A 9,017-nucleotide genomic window follows, 5' to 3' on the forward strand; every position below is an offset into this window, starting at 1 on the left:
GAAAGAGAACACTTACAAGAACTGGATGCAGCAGATCATAGCAGATGGACAGTTTGCACTGAGCACCTCTGGGTTTTATTGTGTAACTTACAGGATGAAAAGAGTGAGTACTATTTGACTGACAGAAAATACTGCAACCAATAAAAGCCCTTAAACCAATAGCAAAAGTGGCAATAGGCCCTCTGTAAAGGGGAAAGGAGCATGGTGGTATGGGACACAGTAGCAAGTCTTGAACTCACTGAGGAAAACAAGACATCACAACAACCCTGATTTGTTACATGAAGACCAGATAGCACAACAGACAGGATAAAGCAGATGGGCACGTGTCAGGAGGGAATATAACTGTGAAAAATCTGCATCAGAAAGGAGGAAGACAGAGAAAGGGAAGTCCAGAAAGATAAACATCTGCACAGACTGAAGATGATACAGACCCAAAGTGGGAAGAATCCAGGCTCCTCCAGTAAGATCTGCTGAGCTGATGCATTGTTGTTGCAGTGAAACCTTCATCTAACTTCAGCTAATAGTCATGGGGTTTGCAGGTCACCCCAAAGCTCATGATTTCTAGAATTTTTTTTGCTTTTTTTTTGGCTTTCCTCCAAGTAATCACCAAAACTACAGAAGCAAACCCATGCTCCAGGTTGGTGCTTCTTAGGAAGCATCTATCCTGATAGTACTTGTATAGGAAAGTAAGATTACAAATGGAGAAAACCCAAGATAGACCAAATCTCCAAAGGCTAATAAAACATTTCCTATGAGCCTACAACAACCTAATGCCCCAGGCACAAGAGCAAGAGGGAGTGAAGAAAGGTTGTTTCTTATTTCTCACACTTCAAGAAGCACAGAAGAAAGGACAGCCCTCTTGTCACTCAGACTCTCCTCCTTTCTCCAGGACCAGGCACATTTTGTTCCTTGAAAGGGAACATTTACCAACAGTTGCTTTTTGAGCAGCTCATGCACTGCTAGCACTCCCTGAGCAGGGGAGGCTGTGGCCTGCCACAGAAAGGTGTCTTCACAGAGTTTCAGCCCAGGCTCTGTGTTCCCATCCAGCTGTCCCAAGTGTCCACCTGATAGCTGAGCCAGGATGATGAAAAGCTCACTGAACGGATGGGAAAAGCTCACAACTGCTTCATGGAGTTACAAAACACCCTGCTGAAGTCAGGCAATGACAGGAAGATGCAGAAAGAAAAGGCCTCTTCGGTTCTAGTTAGCTCACAATCCATCAGATACCCTAGATCTGATCTGTAAAGAGTGTTTGACTTCTGTGAATTTAACAAATTGTATTCCCCAAGTGTACTTGTTTTTAAGGAGATTCCCATCCACACTTAAAATAGCTGCCTTTCTGACACCTCCCTTTATTTTATCTTGATTTTTTAAAGGATTTGGGGTCTGGACATATTTCTGAGAGAAGAATCACCCTCATACATTTCTTGCTAAGGGCACTGAAACCTTCCTTCCCTCTTTTGTGTCCCTCAGGAGGTTAACAGCATCACTTGCATAGCCAGCTGATCACAGACAGTCCCCTGAATTCTGCTTGAGGAGCATCCATTGACTTATCCAGCTGCCTTCAAGCATTTTCAAGCCACTCTTCAGTATCTTAGTCTTCTCAATCATAGTTCCCTGCCTGTTGATCTGCATAAGCTCACCTGAAAGGATTCAGCTGTATTACATCCCCTTATTTGTTTTATTTCAGTGCCCACCTCACAGCACCTTGTAATGGAATTCAGTTTGTGGCTCATTTCCTTTGTGCCTGTGTCTTCATTTGCTTGCCACTTCATTTGCTTGCGAAGAGGATTTGGGGATTTCCTAGTATCTGCAAAAATACTGAATCTATGATATATCATCTTTGTTCTTGCCTTTGTCAATATCCAGAATGGAATATGATTGTGGATCTGTGAAACCCACATAAAAGTGTTTTATGAATAGGTACCCTGAATGGTATTAGATTGGCTCTCGCATCTTCTGAAGCTGCCAATTACTTATGCTTTCCATGCTTGTTTGGCTTTCCTTTCTTCACTCTTCAGTTTCATAGATACGACAAATATATTTCAAACTTACCATCAAAAATCATCTGAACTGTACAACAATAAAAAAAAAAAATCACCAACATCAATAAGAGCAGCAGTATTAACTGGGAAAGTCTAATATTGTGGCATTTTATGTTTGGCAACTATTTAGAAAAACTACTTGTATGGAACAGTAAGCATGTACTAAAAAGCCTCTACTAAATCACATAAGTCAGTTCAATGTGCCACTAGTGACTCACAGATGATCTGCAGCGGCAACAAACAAGCTCATCTGAAGATGCTACCTTCCAGATGAAATGCAACCCTTAATTTGCAGTTGCTAACGATGACCCATCACTTCTTGCTCTAATTACCAGAGGCAATGAGTCTGTTGCATTAGCTGAAGTACATACTTGGGTCAAGAGAGACTACCAAAACAAATCATGCCAGTAGGTTTAATAATCTCTGACAGCTCTCTTGCCTTCTTAAACTGTTGCCCCATTTCTCCCCATTAATGGATTAAGTGACTCTACAAAATGAGTAACTGTAGCTTGAATACCCCATAACATTTATGCTGGAACAGTCTTTAGCCATGATGGCTCAGTACCATTCAGAGGATCCTAGCATAACATAATCAGGCTTTTTTCAGGCACAAGGTCTGTGAATTTATTTAGGTGGTTTTTTTCCACTGTCTTTTAACAAGTAGGCACAGGCAAAGGGGATGCTGCAATGACAAAAGCTTGGGATGGACTACAGGAAAAAGAAAGCACCGCTAATCCACTTTGACAGCATCAGAATCACATACAGATACCAAATGGAAATGCTTCTCTACTCATCGCCATCCCTCACCAATCAATACTTGGCAGGCTGAAAAATGCTCCAAATGCCTATGCTGCTTGTTCTCACTGCCACAGGTTCTCACATTAGCCTTGGGCCTGGACTTCATATCAAGTTAAAGGTTTATGTCCTTTCCAAAACAAGCATGGCATTGGTTGAGGTCCAGTAGTTTATCAAGCCTGGTATCTTTTTTCCATTTGTGGCCAGACCAAACACGTCAGAAAAAAGCAGAGAGTTTTTTTGCTAGAAAGGAGTTCTCCTAACCTGGGAAGAGTTTTGAAACCCCAAATTATTTACAGCCCAAGTCTTTCAGGCTGCAGCATGGGATTTCCAAAGAAAGTGATCACACCAGGATCCCTAGCTGAAGCTGCAGGAAATTCTGGAAAATGCCAAGACTGTGATGCTGCTACTCACTGCTGACCAGCCTCAACTAACAAACTCACCATAATCCATTCAGTTTTGCAGCTGTTGTTAAGAAACAAGCCACTGGACAGCAAACATAAAGCACACAGCAAGGCTTCTAGTATTTCTAACATCACTGGTACTCAGTGTGTTGAGCTGCTCAGAGAATCTAGAAATTTCCAAGTTCATAACAGTCATTAAAGAGAGTGGCAAGGGGGAAGAAGCTGGGAGCTCTGGATGCATAAGCTCTGAGGCTAGAAATGCTGAATAAGATGTTGGGCAGGAAAACAGGCATTGTGAGCTCTAAATCCATGTATTATCCCCTGGAAGTTCATTGAAATAGTACAAGCTCAGTGCATCAGGATGTGAACTTAAAATATTCCACTAGACCATTTACAAGCATCTGCAAAGGATATTTTTCCTGTCACTGTGTTTTATCCATCACTAAGCTACAACTACGGAGCTACTGCTTCAAACAGGATGTCCCACCATCTTGAAAAACTACCCGTGGCCAACATTCATAAGAACAGGAGCCTTCTAGCACTTCTATTGGTATGCTTAGGTAAGGGGCCTGAATGCCCAAAAGGAAATACTCAATACCAAGAATCTCTTACTCATTTTAACACATGGTTAGAAGAATGGCATCTGGAGAAAACATGATGTTTGGCAGACCACAGTGCAACTGGAAAAACAATTAGAACTGGAAGTCTTGGCAGGTGAGAAAAAGCTGCCTCATTTTTTATCTCAGCATAGGCTTGCTTGGCTCTTGGTAGACTGGTTATTTTCAGCTCTCAAGAAAAGGACTTTGAGTCTAGAAGTACGTAACTCTGGGACAGATAGACCCCAGCCAAGATTTACAAGAGCCAAAAGAAGAAGCATGCTTGCAATGATGCTCTGTCTGTATGAGGACTGGACCATAGCATTTCCAGGACCTGGTATTTCTTCCATGGCTGCCCTCCAGAGCACAAACAATGTTAGCTTGTATTATTTTTTCACTTCACTGTTGTGTCCAAATTGACCTGATTCAGAACTTACTGTTTGAGCCTATGGTAGTTTGAAGCAAATTGAATAAACCACCAGTCACTGTGAGAACAGTCATTCCAACACAAACTCACTCGGGAGAGAGAAGACTCAGACTGGCATCCCTTGTTCATGTGCTTCATCCAATGACTGACTAGTAAAAAAACGTACTATCATTCATTAGAGCCAGAACTAGAAACTAGATTCATATCTCACAAGCCAATGACAGACATGTACCCATGAGATCTACTGCTTTCTCTTGGTGAAAATATAATTATTGCAGAACAAACAGGTCAGCTTCAGCAAGCAACTGAGAAGGATCTCCAGACCCAGAGAGAGCCTGGTCCTTGAGAGCTACTTCTGAGTAATAAGAGTATATTTATATGGGAGGGAAGTTGAAAAAGAAAAAATCAAAACAAAAAACAGAGTGAAGAGAGCTGGACAATCACATTCTGCAAGAGCTTGAACCACATTAAAGCAGCTGTCATTTTGTATGATCTTAGCAGTATAGACAATCTACTGTAAAGGCTGTCTGATCATAAAGGCTGTCTGATCAAACTTTGTACCTTGTGTCATCTCACACACACAGGTAATAGATATCAAATTTACAACTGACAGGTGATTCCCAGGGTATGTCAATTTGGGCAATGCTGTGTTCTGAGGCTAACAGGGTACTGAGGAAAAGACGGAAAGGAGAAAGTGAAGAAACAAATAGTGAAACTATAGTGAAAACCAGCCTTGTTTGAGAGAGAATCTCAACAGAGGCTTCAGTCAAGTCCTTTCAGAGGATTTCTAGACAGATCAGATCACAACCTGCACTGCTACACACGCCAGCTTTAGTCACTGGAAAAGGAACTAACAGCCTCCAGCCCAAGCTGTGTCTGGCAAACACGTATGTTATTCTTTTAAGTCAGACACTTCTAAAAATTTATCATCAAGAACAGGCAGCAGGAGAAGGAAGGAGGAATGAATTGCATTCTTCAAGTAAACACTTCCTTCTCTATCTTAGACCACACAACTACACAACTACACAGCTTTGAGCTAATCCCTGTAATCAGCTGCCCAGCTCTTTCCACTGTATTGGCTGTTTTGTGCAGTCAAAGCCAAGTTGCCAACGGGTCAATTATTTGCACTGTATCTGCTCCAGGCAGCGACAGGACACAGGGCAGATATTAGGGCCAGAACTAGTTAAATGCAGATTCACAGCACTGGAAGCAGGAGTGGGGGAGGGGGAAACGATCTCGAATAAAGGCACTGGTAATATGCAGAGCAAGTTGCCTGGCCAGCTTAGTGCACCACCATGCCGAGTTTGGGTCAGAAAGGAAGAGGAACAGTGTCCATAGGAGTACAGGGTCATTCCGTCCAGTTACTGTTACCAGAGACAACAGTTCTCATCTTAAGTTTTACCTCATGCACTGCTCTGTAACAAACCAAAGGCTAGCAGAGAAAAAGACCAAATGGCCATGGCTGTAACTCAAAAGTTTAGAGAAGAAAATGGACCCTCAGTTCAAGCAGTGAACTGGCCACTGTCCAAGCACTGTTTCTCCTATCCTGTGTACTGTTTCTGAAAGCCATGCCATCCCAAAAGCTCAGCCTCCCTATGTACTATGCAAAGATCAAAGAATTAAAAATTAATTTCTTAGGAACACTCCATTTCTTTATGACATCTTCACACCATCTTCAACAGCACCCAAGATCTTGCAAAAACCCACTGGCTTCATTTCACAAATAAGAGTAGGGGTGGAGTGGTCAAGAAAGCAACAAACTTTGGTGAGAGCAAGTGACTTACCCAGAGCTGGTACAAATTTCAGCTGTAGTATGCAAAGGTTCTGTCCTGTTCACCACATTGGTAGTGTCTACTTTGGCAGGGCTTGCAGTCTTGGGAGGACTTTTCTCCACTTCCTTTAACAAGGTGTTAATCAAACATTTCAAAGTGAATATCAAGCAAGCCAGAAAGAGAACTTGATCCAAACAAAATACAGTCTGCACAAGCACAAGACTCCCACTGCTGTTAAATAACCAATATACAACAGGGTGAGTATTTGGTACCTACTGCAAATATATGCGTGGGTCAGTATACGCAGCATGCCTGGTGAGATGCCTTTATGGAGATTTAAAATCAGAGGGAAAAAACCCAAGAATGCTAAGTACAAGTAGCCACTTGCACTATTACAGAAAAACAAGTGTGTCTGCAGAGCAGAAAAACAGCACCATCAACAAAAAATGGAGCGTGGCAGCCTCAGGCTGGCAGGGCAGATCTTCACAAAGGGCAGTACAGACATGCTGAAGGATGGAACCCCACCACCCTCCCATCACACAAGGGAGCTCTGTGCTGAAACACATTTGGGTCCTTGAGGTTAACTGTAGACAGCATACTCCCTCAGGCAGCTTCTATTTTAACTTGAGCCCAGAGTTGGGAAGATAGCACCCTCATATTTGGGGAAGAGGGAGAAACTATCAGTCAGTGGCTGGGACTTGTGCAGAGGTGGTCTCTGCTATTTGGCGCATTCAAAATGAGGCAGAGGATTTCTACCAAATCCAAGTGCTGTTAATAGCTTCAGGAGGTGACAAGAGCTTTGCAGAAGCTCATAGAAGAAGCAGAAGTTGATCAAGAGAGGAATCACCCTGCACTGAATTACTTCCTTTATCAGTAGTTTTTACTCACACAAAGCACCTGCATGCTGCTTATGCTTGCTCCACTGCTAGCATTAGGCACAGCCACAGGACAGCTCCATCATGATGTTAGCAATGGTGTCACCTTGTCCTGGCATGGCTGGTAAGCAGAGCAGCTGGAAGATGGGCTAGGAATCGGGAGTCTCATACTTCAAGATACAGCATCTGAGAGCTAACAACAATACTTAAAAACCAACACATTAAAAAAACCCAAACACATTACAACACAGTAGCTTTGGGATCTGTTGCATGGCTCAAACCATAGCTGAATCAAAATAAAGCTGAATTAGATTTTTAATTGCTTCTGAACTTGCAAACTTCCAAGCAATCCCATCTGCATGGATCTGTCAGCCTTCCCTTCAAAGAGTCCTCATGACATTCCCTGCTGGAGTTTTGCCAAGCTACTGCATGGATTATACAAAGTGCAGAGGAATGAACAAAATTGCCCACTTACAGCTACAGAACAGATTGCAGGATTGACATATCTTAGCTAACTTTCCATAGCAGGAGTGTGGAAGGGAAAATGAGATCAAAAGGAATACTACTATTTTTCTGGTGCATATTACCTCCTTCCCTCCCAAGATGGAGGTAGATCTGGTCAGGTGCATCTTTATTAGAACAGATTGCAAGAATAACTAACCCACAAACCCATTTTTCCAGTCAATTGAGGTTTCTCTGCCTCTCCCTGCAAAAATTGTTCATTGGAGGTCCTTTTAAGTAATAGATCAGGATTAGAGACCTCTATTCACCATGAGAAAGAGTTTGACCACAAGTATTCGTCTCTGTGTAACCAACAAGAGGGACAATGACCAAGCTAGAAAATGCAGAGCTAAGGCTCATTCCAAAGTGCACTGCTTGGAGAGAGTCTATGAGTCTACTAGAAATAACTTCAGTTACATGTGAGCCTGGTGCAGCTTGGAAGAACCAAGTAATTTTGCCCTGATAGCTGTTTGGCAGCTGGTAGGCAATGCTCACTACTGCCATCTCAACACCAGTAGTGGCTGGTGTTGGCAAGCAGCAACCACATTTCTTTCTCAAAATGTCCTTGCTTTCAAGGATGGCACTTCAGTTCCACAACTTCCATTTGATGACTTCCAGAGGTGTCTCCCTCTTGTCAATGTGAAAAATGACTGACAGCAGATGCATCACAAGGAAGCAAAGGTTAGAACTACACTGACTGAAAAACACTTTACAAAAAATCTTGCAGCTGTGTGAACCACAGTTCCTCCCATATATAATTTGTGGCCCCTCCTCCCATTCTTAATCTCTCACCCTGTTTTTCCTTATCTTGGCCCAACAACGAGTATAATGCCATGGCTTCCTAGCCAAACAGGCTCCAGTTACAGCAAGATACAGCCAGTTCCCAGACAAAGCACAGGCAAGCAAAGCTGCTTTTAACAGCAGCCAAAGTTAACACAGTCTCAAAAGAAAAGTGCGTAGAAAGATGCGTCAATGTAAATCAGCCCTTGGGTGGAGCAGATCACACTGCCATACCCAGGGGCTGCTCACAGAAGCACTCCTTATCCTCATGTAGATGACAACCAACCCTTACAGGCCAGCTGTTCCCTGCAGTATGTCCTTGAAACAAATTAGAGAAGACAGAACAAGAAAGCTGAACGGTGAGCCTATAACTAGACATCTAAAATAATGGGCTTCAGTCAGCACCTCCATGGTAAAACAGCAGCAAAAGTGAAAACTTAAGTAAAATCCTAAGTATTTCAAGTACCAGAAGTAAGAGTAAGGCTCACAAGAATCAGAAATAACAAGAACAAAAAGATGGCCTTTGGTGAATTTAGGTAAAAGGATAAAAAATACAAGTGATTTTGGATGCTGGTGTATGCTCCAGGTAGTGTAATTACTCATTCTAGAAAGGCTACTGATGAAAACAGTTGGGAGCTCGAAAACCTTAAAAAAATACCTAATTTAAAGCTTCAAGAGATTCCTAGAAGGCATATAAGAGATTAATCAGAAAAAGATACTTAAGCTGGTTGGTTGCTTTTTACTTTTGTAGTAAGCAATACAAGAGCAAAGGATGACTTCCTAGTTGGCCTGTGCCCTGGAAGTGCAAATAGGGCTGGATTA

Source organism: Chaetura pelagica, unplaced genomic scaffold (genome assembly GCF_000747805.2).
Source record: "Chaetura pelagica isolate M959 unplaced genomic scaffold, ChaPel_1.0 scaffold65, whole genome shotgun sequence".
NCBI classification, from domain to species: domain Eukaryota; kingdom Metazoa; phylum Chordata; class Aves; order Apodiformes; family Apodidae; genus Chaetura; species Chaetura pelagica.